The sequence below is a fragment of the Ochotona curzoniae genome, unplaced genomic scaffold, assembly GCF_017591425.1.
Source record: "Ochotona curzoniae isolate NIBS_2020 unplaced genomic scaffold, NIBS_Ocur_1.0 scaffold_2453, whole genome shotgun sequence".
NCBI classification, from domain to species: Eukaryota; Metazoa; Chordata; class Mammalia; order Lagomorpha; family Ochotonidae; genus Ochotona; species Ochotona curzoniae.
The window spans coordinates 5,652,332-5,659,581 of NW_024467094.1; positions in this window are offsets into that span (position 1 = coordinate 5,652,332).

The following is a 7,250-nucleotide window of genomic DNA, read 5'->3' on the forward strand; positions in this document are numbered from 1 at the left end:
CAGTCTCCCTACCCCTTACCTCCCCTCAACACAGATATGTTTTGCTGGACTGATTTTTACTAAGTCTCTTTTGATCATTAAAAACTTTACTAAGGGAAAGACTCTTTAAGAATTCTTCTTCCAATAGACCCCTTCATGTACTCTCTCCATAAACAGATATTAAACATCTTCATTGGGACACTCTTCTAAATTCTAGGAGCATGGCAATGAAACAAACACAATTCCTACCCTCTTGAAGTTTTATTCTACAAAGAAAGAAAAACACTACAAAATAAATAACAACATAATGTTCAGACGGCAGGTGCTAATGAAAATTACAAAATAGAGGAAAGATAATTATTATTTTACCAAGAATACCAGGAAAGCCCTCTTTATTAAGGTTTTTGTGACCTAGCATGATAGCCTAGTGGTTAAAGTCCTTGCCTTGCACGCACCAGGATCTCATATGGGCACTGGACCTGGTCCCGGCAGCTCCACTTCCAAGCCGGCTCCCTGTTTATGGCCTGGAAAAGCAGTCGGTTAAGGATGGCCCAAAGTCTTAGGACCCTGCACCTGTGTGGGAAACCTGGAAGAAGCTCTGGGCTCTTGCTAAAGTTCGGCTCATCTCCAGCTGTTGCCACCTCTTGGGGAACGAATCAGCAGACGAAGGATCTTCCTCTTTGTTTTTCCTTCTCTCTGTATCTGACTTTCCAATTAAAAATTAATTAATTGTTTAATTAAAAAGAGGGTATTTGACAGAGACCTGAAGGAAGTGAGAAATTAAACCAACTGAGCACATGAGAGCAGAGCATATGAAAGGAATGCAGAAGTTCTAAGAAACAAAATTCCGTCACTGTGTTAATCCTATTACTGAATAAATAAATGAATAAGTAAATAAATGAATACAGCCTGAGGTTACAAAGGAAGGATTCTTATACATGACTGCCAATTAGCAATTTTCTTTCTCTCTCACACATACACACACACAACTTCCAGAATCACACACTTACACAGAGACCTCAGCAAATTTACATAAGAGGTGATTCAACAAGGACATCTGCCTGGCAACTGTCTGACCCTGGACTAACATCACCCTTGTTATTAATCACTGTGGCCAAATTCTTTCATTTCAAAATATCTGATGTAACCCTCTTCATTTTTATCTTTGAAAATTTCCCCTTACTTAAGCTCTTTAAATAACCCATACTTTACTAGGCGTATTGCTCAGTTTTTTGGCCCTCTAACTATCCAACAGAAGCTACTTAGGAGGGAAAGAGGGGTTCATGTGGTTCAGTTCTGGAAATTCACAGTCCAAGATCAGACAGGCACCCATGGTATAGCACCAGGCAGCGCAGAGTACTTATGGCAAGGAGGAGCACATGTGTCTATCAGTGTCCACGCACATGGTGTCTTCTGAAGCCACCAGGTTTAGCTACAAGGGCTCCACCCTAACAATTCAACCCAGTCACTCCCCAGAGTCCCCATCTTCAGACACCAGAACTGGAGTAAGTTTCCACCTTCTCAGGAGGACACAAGACTGTGGAGGACCAAATCTTAAACACACAGGCATTTGAGGGACATTCAGTATCCAACTTAATATTCAAACCACTGTACCATCTCCTATGGATTCCCACTGCAGTGTTCTGCTTTTCCTAAATAAATATTATTCTTTGGCAAATTTCCCTTCAATTGTTTTTCCGGTTAGGTTGACAATTTCCTGAAAGAGGTAACAAGAGAAGATGCAACGTCCTTTCACTGTGGGGCAAGGAAGGAAGCCAGTGGCTCTGGAGGAAAATGAAAAAGATAGTTTGATAAAACACAAATAAATGGTGCAAGGTGTCAGATGATGTCTTGCTCCAGGGACACTTGAAGGATTTAACATTTTAAGAGGATCTCCCTGGCTGCAGAAAGGGAATAAAGGTAGAAGCTAGTTAGGAATCTACTAGAATCACCACCAATAACAACAAAAAAACACAACGAAAATGACAATGGCTTATACCGGAGGAATATACCATTGGGAGATGAGAAGTGGATGACTTTGGAATCACTAAAGGTAATACATATAGGAGTGATACAGTAATGCAAAAAGAAGGACAAGGGATAAGATGAAGTTGTTGATGCATTACAGTGTGAGTTTGGTTTCCAGAAAGAGAAGAAGGCATAGAACACACTTAGAATCTAGAGAAGATGGAATTTTCTCCACTCCTTCTAACTTCCAGTATCTATTCTCCAATGATTTCACCACTCGTACCCTCCTTAGTCTTTTCCAATATGAATTGTGCATGTCATGTCCTCAAATATGTCTAAGATTAATTACAAAGGCCAAAAAAAGGAAAAATTCAAAATAGCCTTTCAAACTTTTAAATCAAAGAAGCAATCAAAATCATAATCAACACTAAATATTCAGCCTTCTGGTTAAAATGCCTGCTGGGTAAGTGCCTCCCATCCCCTCCCTCCCTTCCTCACTCTCAAACACAAAACTTAAAAACAAACAAAAAACCATAAGAACTACTAGCAGTAGTGGTTAACAAAATTTAGACAGGAATTCTCTCTGTGTTAAAATTTTAGAAGACCTTGGTCAAAGGATACAAAATTACAATTAGTAGGAGAAATAAGTTCAAAAGACCTATTGTCTAACATAGTGACAATAGTTCACGACCAAATACTGTGTTCTTGGCTGAGTAAATATTCTCATGACAGAATCATAATTATATGAGGCAACACATTTGTTAATCAGCCAAATTTTAGTCATCTACTAAAAGTACTTGAAAAAGCTCATGGAGAATTTTGAGATCCATTCAGTTTTTTTAAAAAAATTCCATGAACCTCGTGTATTTCAAAACATTATGCGGTGCACAGTAAATTTGATTTAATCTGTGCATTTTAAAACAATGAAGTTATCTTCTTTTAATATATACTTGATTCTTCATATATAAACATATATGCATGTATGTACTTAATTCTGCTTTTTAAACTGTGTATTACTATTTCATACCCACTTCTCATCAAACAGCATGGCTATAACTGATGGCAGAAAAACAGAGAGGGGAGGGTCATTTGATGGGTGAGACCATTAGCACAGCTGCTAAAAGCTAAGGCCTTCATCCCAGCTTTGGGTCGGGATTAACATTCCAGGGCTAACCCCGGGCAGCTGTCAGGGAGCACACTGGCCCACGTCCTCCTGGCTGGGGCACGGATTGGGACACAGGGGACACATGTCACTGTCCCCAGGCACCTTCACCGCAGGCTCCATCACTCACACTTTCCTAAAGCGGGAAGCTGATCGCTAGGTCGTGGGCAGATCCTTAAGCCCTACTTGGGGCTGGAATTTACCAGGCTGAATCCTCCTTCCTGGCTCCAAGGGCCACCAAGAAGCCGTTTCCGGAGGACACAAGGGGCTGGGGGGGCAGGAAGAAGGAGAAAGAAAGCCTCTCCATGACGACGGAGACAAAACAACCCCGCGGGCTTTTCTTAGCCTGGGGCAGCCTGACCTTCTCCTAGGGCGGGCTACTCTCTCAGCTCCTCATAGGAACCACGGCTACAGCTTCTTCTCGGGGGAAACTGAGGTACCTGAGGGCTCCAAACAGGAGAAATTCCCTTCACGCGCGTGCATGGTGGGGAAGGTAGTACCTTCGGGGCCACAGAATTAGCTTTTGTTTTGTAGTTTTGTTTTCTACTCTGAAAAAAAGACGTCATGGAAAACCCAGATTAAAGCATCCGACGGGGGCCCAGCGGCATGGCCTAGTGGCTAAAGTCCTCACCTTGAACGCCCCGGGATCCAGATGAGCGCCGGTTTTAATCCCGGCCGCTCCACTTCCCATCCAGCTCCCTGCTTGTGGCCTGGGAAAGCAGTCAGGGATGGCCCAAAGCTTTGGGACCCTGCACCCGCGTGGGAGATCCAGAAGAGGTTCCTGGCTTAGCATCCGATCGGCATAGCATCAGCAGTTGCAGTCACTTGGGGAGTGAATCACTGGATGGAAGATCTTCCTCTCTGTCTCTCCTCCTCTCTGTATATCTGACTTTCCAATAAATAAATAAATCTTAAAAAAAAAAAAGCACCCGACGACGCCACATACAATGTGTGACATAAAAATATGCCAAAGGAAGCGTGGACATTTTCAAATGCGATATAGTGGTTTCTTCTGGCCCAACCGCACAAGAGAACCTGCCTTCACATCTCCTCTCCACAGACAATTTTGCACAGTCCCACATGTAGTTTCTCTCTGGAATCCCACCACCGCGAGCCAATCCTAAATCCTCACTGGCAAATTCTCAAATCCATACTTACCCAGTCCTGGCGCCGGAGCAGCTCCCGTCGGGCGGGGTTCACTTCCGGCCTTCGCACCCCCTTGTGGGACCCCTCCCAAGAGGCCCTGGGGCGCACCGGAAGTGACTGCGCCCCCTCTGATGGAGTCTTGGTGACGAGCTCGGCTGTTGTCTTGGGTTATGGATTCTGTCACCAACTCCCCTTCCCTTCGGCTCCGTCAGAGGCTGTTTCAAAGAACAAACGCTCCAACCCCGAGGTCTGCAACAAAGGGTTCCAAAGCGGCTCGTGGAATGAAGAGCAGGCGGGCTTCCATGTTCCCGCGTTCTTCGGGTTTGACAGAAGACAGCGATGTTGCGCGGGGAATAAAGCAGGTCTGCCAGGCACGACCCACTCAGATGTGGCTGCTGGAAAAAGCTGAGGTTGTGGAAGGAGATGATGGTTTTCAGAGACTGGAAAGGAGACAGGAGGTAAGTCAGCCGGGTAGGCAATTACTGTAAGCTAGGCGAAGTAAGTGTTAATGTTCCAGTTAGTGAGGACGTAGTACATTCTTGGTTGTTGAATGTGCTCACCACAAAGAAACGATAAACGCACCAGGTTGTGGATATGCGCACCACTCTGGTTCGATCAGTGTGCAAACTATGCATATGTCAAAACATCGCCTTATACCCCGTAAATCTGTACAACCACAAACTGTCAAAAAAAAAAAAGAGCAGATCATGGAGCCAGTGCTGAGAGCATAGAGTAAGGAAAAATACGATGTCCTTCATAATAGCGGTTCATATTGAAAATCCAGCCCTCAGCCTTAATCCGCAAGATTCTGCGATATCTATCCCTCTGAACCCCCTCTACACACACACACACACGCACGCACACACACATGCGCACACACACACATGCGCGCACACACACCCCTCTCCGTTCAGTTCCCTCCGCCCGGCTCACCTGCCTCACCAGCCTGTCCTGTGCTCCTGTGCTTGCTGTGCGGGTCCTCACTTTACAGAGCCGTGGCATTTGTTTCCTCGGCCTGGGAATACTGCCTGCCTTGGACATGCTCCTGGCTCACCCCTTAGCTTCACTCGGTATCTGCTCACATACCATCTCTTCAGGGACACTTTCCCTGACCCACCTGGGCACACACCACACAGCTCTTTGCTTGCGTTTTCTTTCCTAGACAGCATGTACCCTGCTCAGTGTTATAGATCTGTCTGATGGTTGTCAGGCCTCACATCCCCACACTAGAATAGAGTTTCAGTGAGGACAGGATCTTGGCTTATTTGGCTCTCTCTTTTAATCCTCCCAGTGCCTAATAACTCCTCATCGCCTATTTGATGAATAAATGATTGAGTGCATGGTCTCACTATGTTCCTGGAAGATTGAATCATTATCATCATCCTAGCTTAGTGGGAGGTTTTCAAATCAATTCTTTTTTTCTTTCCCCAAAAAGGTTTGTTTATTACTTTCATTGGAAAGCCAGATCATGTTTTACAGAGAAAGAAACAGAGAAAGAAAGCTCCCCTGTCCACTGGCCACTGGTTCATTCCCCAAGTGACCACAATGTCTAAGCCGGTCAGACGTCAGGAGCGAGGAGCCTCCTCTGGGTCTCCCAGCAGGTACAGTGTCCCATGGCTTTGGGCCATCTTCCTACTGTCTCTCAGGTCACAAGCAGGGAGCTGGATAGGAAGTGTGGAGCACCTGAGCCAGGAACCAGTGTACACATGGGATCCCATTGCCCGCAAGGCAATAATTTAACCATTGAGCCATCACACTGGTACCTCAGCTCTGATTCTGTCTAGCCCCATCTCAAAGCCAGGCTTGAGGACTTTGCCGTCACACCTCCAACAATCTTTCAGATTTGGCACTGAATGTATTCCCATTTGCCCAACGTCAACTCTGAAAGCCTCAAGAACTGGCAGAAGAGAAAGTCCGTGTCATGTATCACTCTACTTTCAGGTTTTCAGATTCCATCTTTCTTGGGAGTTTTGTTGTTGCTGTTGTCCAGAGGGTGTGTGGAAGACAGGTTGATTTGAGTGCCCCAGGCCATCTGAACTGGAAATAGGCTCTCTGCTGGGATAGAGTGGGAGAACTGGGTAGGGAACGGACAGGTTGTGGGGAGAAAGTGGGCCTCACCAGACTCCAGCACAAATGCTGTGAGAGACACAGAAGACAGCTCCCTGGTTTCTGGAGCTCTCTACCACTGGCATTGACTGGTATGTTCTTTAGTAGAAGCTCTTGTTTTCTAAATTCAGGTTTTTCTCTTTTTTTCTCAAGAACTTATCTTACTTATTTAAAGCCAGGATCCTGGAACTCCACCTGTCTCCCACATGGGTGGCAGGGACCCAAGTTCCTGGACCTTTGCCTACTGCTTTCCCAGACACATTAGCATGGAGATGGTTGGAAAGCAGAGTGGGTAGGACTTGAACCAGCTGTCCTGATATGGGATGTAGCACAATACTGGCCTCAGTCTCATAACATGACCCCAACCTTCTTCCCCATTCCCAAACTAGACTTTAAGTGCAGGTGGTACCCTATCACGTATTCCTTAGCTTAGTTTCAGCAGAATCCCATGAGTTTGTGAACTTGCTGTATCCCTATTTACAAATGGGGAAAGTGAGCCTCAGAAAATGTTGCTTGTCCAAATTCACAAAGCTTCATTGGAACCCCAATATTCTTACTCTCTAGAACCAATTTTAGTTGCACATTATCATGCGCATCTTGAAGCTATAAATACCTAGCTGCTTCACATAGTTTATAGGAAAATGAGATGAAAAGAGAAGTTTATTTTAGTGCAAAAAATTAATATTCATGTTTTTTCATAATAGGCACTTTTCACTGAACTGTTTGAAGCACCTTCCTATTTTAGCTGTACCCAGCACAGTTTTTTTTTAAAGAATACATTAAAACCCAATGATAGAAGTTATAAGTCATTTGTCCTGCGTTTCTTAATTCTAGCAAGGCTCTAAGTAGCTTAAGCAACCAACACACACAGGAGGTAAATGGTAACAGA